The sequence below is a fragment of the Aplysia californica genome, unplaced genomic scaffold (assembly GCF_000002075.1).
Source record: "Aplysia californica isolate F4 #8 unplaced genomic scaffold, AplCal3.0 scaffold00055, whole genome shotgun sequence".
NCBI lineage: Eukaryota > Metazoa > Mollusca > Gastropoda > Aplysiida > Aplysiidae > Aplysia > Aplysia californica.
The window spans coordinates 895,763-898,188 of record NW_004797325.1 but is presented as its reverse complement, the minus strand read 5'-3'; positions in this window follow the sequence as shown (position 1 = coordinate 898,188).

Genomic DNA, 2,426 nt, shown 5'->3' with positions numbered 1-2,426 from the left:
ATACGTGTATCAAGTATTAGTCTTCAGGCATATTCTCATTCTGTTCCTGCAATCAATCTCACAATTACAGCGTATTGTTGCTTGATCTTTAACTTTGGATTATTTGGATCCAGAGCTAGAATCACAGTAGGCGGCACATGTCCATAGCTGCTCATCTCTCCTTTCCAGCGTCCACCCCAGGGTCTTCCTGCAAATACTATTTGTCTCCATGAGTAACTGGTTCGAGACACGCCTGGCCACTCCTCGGAGCAAACGTTTTTCCCCTGTGCTCCCGCACACACTTTTCCTTTATTGTGCTGAGTCACGAGTGTGTGGGAGTCTCCTCTTGGTCGTGAAGGCTCTCCTTGCATCTGGCGATCACCACTGGTGGGTCGAGCATGATTTGGCCATTAGGTGCTGCTTTGCCGGCAGGTTAATTTTACATACCGATAGTTTTTTCTAGTCCATTTGATCTATTTATGCAGCCAAAGATTCTCAATTGTCTTTTTCTGATGGTTCCGACTGATTATGGAACTTTCACATCCTGCCATTTTGAGCACTTCTCTGTTTGTTTTCATCTCTGTCCATTAGACCTGAGTAACGGACACAAAAAGGGAAGGATAAGGACGATAGCTATTTGATAGTAGAAGAATGAGTAAACAACACAAGAGTAGCCTACCTGCCAAGCAAACACACCCTTGGCCGGGGCTCTTGTGGTCTTGAGCTAAAGGTGTTCGCTTCTCATTCAATAAGTCCTGGGTTCGAAACCTGACAGCGACGGGGAAATCCGAAATTCACTTTTTCAAAAATGCTCTCATTTCCTGCTCTCTAGCAATGTTCAGTCGCTTGTTTTCGTCTCCACCTTCGTCCCCATCCCACTTTGCCCCTTCCTCTGGACTCCTGACTCCTTCTGCAAGCCTTTCTACTGTTTCTCCTTGGCTCCTTCTTACTACAGTCTTCCAGCCACACCCCTGATCTCAGAGTACAAATGTATAAGTAAGATCTAGACTAACAACACCTGGTCTTCTCGGAAAAAAAGGCGAAAATGTTCGGAAGTCCCGTGTTGCAAGTTGCTCCAGTAAAGACCTCTCGGTTGTTCAAAATCGATAAGATTCAGCCGCCACCCGGGCAAAATTCAAAAATATTTCCTACCAAAACCAAAACATGTTTAATAATGTGTCCCACGTGCTCATATTATGACCTTATGCATTTGCGAGCGCTGTAAAACACTTACAAAAACAAAACAACACCCTTGGCTCAGTCCTCTCATTTGCGGTGGGTAAATAAAATGCTTGTGTGCAGTAAGGATGGCTGTTGATTTATGAAGAGATCCTCAATGAAGGACTGTATTTGTCAGCGTTTTTGTGGGTCAGTCTTCGTGTGGATGAATATGTTCTGGAATATAGTAATAACAGTTGAACTAACAATATAATACACCCTTTTACAAGTCAAGTACAGTCGGTCACAGACAACACGAAATCACAGATCATTATCATCCGGTGCCTTGTCGACTGGCGTGGCGTGGGCGATCACGGACCTCCACTTCACTCTGTTTGTCTTGTGTTGCAGCGATTGTGTCTGTTGTTCTTGCTGTTCCCAGCCATGTTGTCAACCTGTCCCCAGTATCTTTTCCCTCGGTCTGCCTCTGCCCCTCTTTCCATTATACGTGCCTGTTGTTACAATATTATTCTCCAATCTTTCTTTCCGCATTGTGTGTCAAATGAACTTTGCCTGTCACTTTCATATATTCGTCATAAGCTGTCGAAATCACAGACAGCTTGTACAATTTGCTATTCCCCAACTGACCTCTCTTTAATTGTTCGATGGTTTACCCGAATTATGGATATATCGAACACATAATTTGTCAACTCCCGACATGTTTCAGTTATCAATGTCCAACTGTAGGCATACTGGTACTGTATGTTTCTTTAGCTTTTGTCTGAACTGATGAACTCTGTTTAACATTGATTGACCATTTTTTAATGCAAACTGTGACCAGTAAACTTAAAAAGTGTTGACTGCTTGAGGAATATTTCCTTACAGAGATGTAAATGCTTTAAACAAGTATCGCAGTGTACATGATGGCTTACGTTTCGCTTTAGTCTGAACACAATACAGTGGAGTCCACTTATAACGAGTCCGGAAAAAACGAGAAGTCTGTTATAAAGGCACTATTCTAAAACACCGGGTTTTTTTCTCCTCTTTACCTTTGTAAATAAAATACTGCTATATATATATAGCGCTATCAGACAAACACGCGAGTCGGGTATAGCGGAACATTGCTGCTGCGGTGCACAGCACATAGGCCAATTATACATAATTATAATGCAAAATCTGGCCAGTTGAGAAACTTGTTAGTGATCTTGCGTAATAAAGAATAGGAGAGCACATGTGGTTCAACAATGAAGGCCGGAGCAACTGAGTAGGGAGGGTGTGGTATGCGCAGA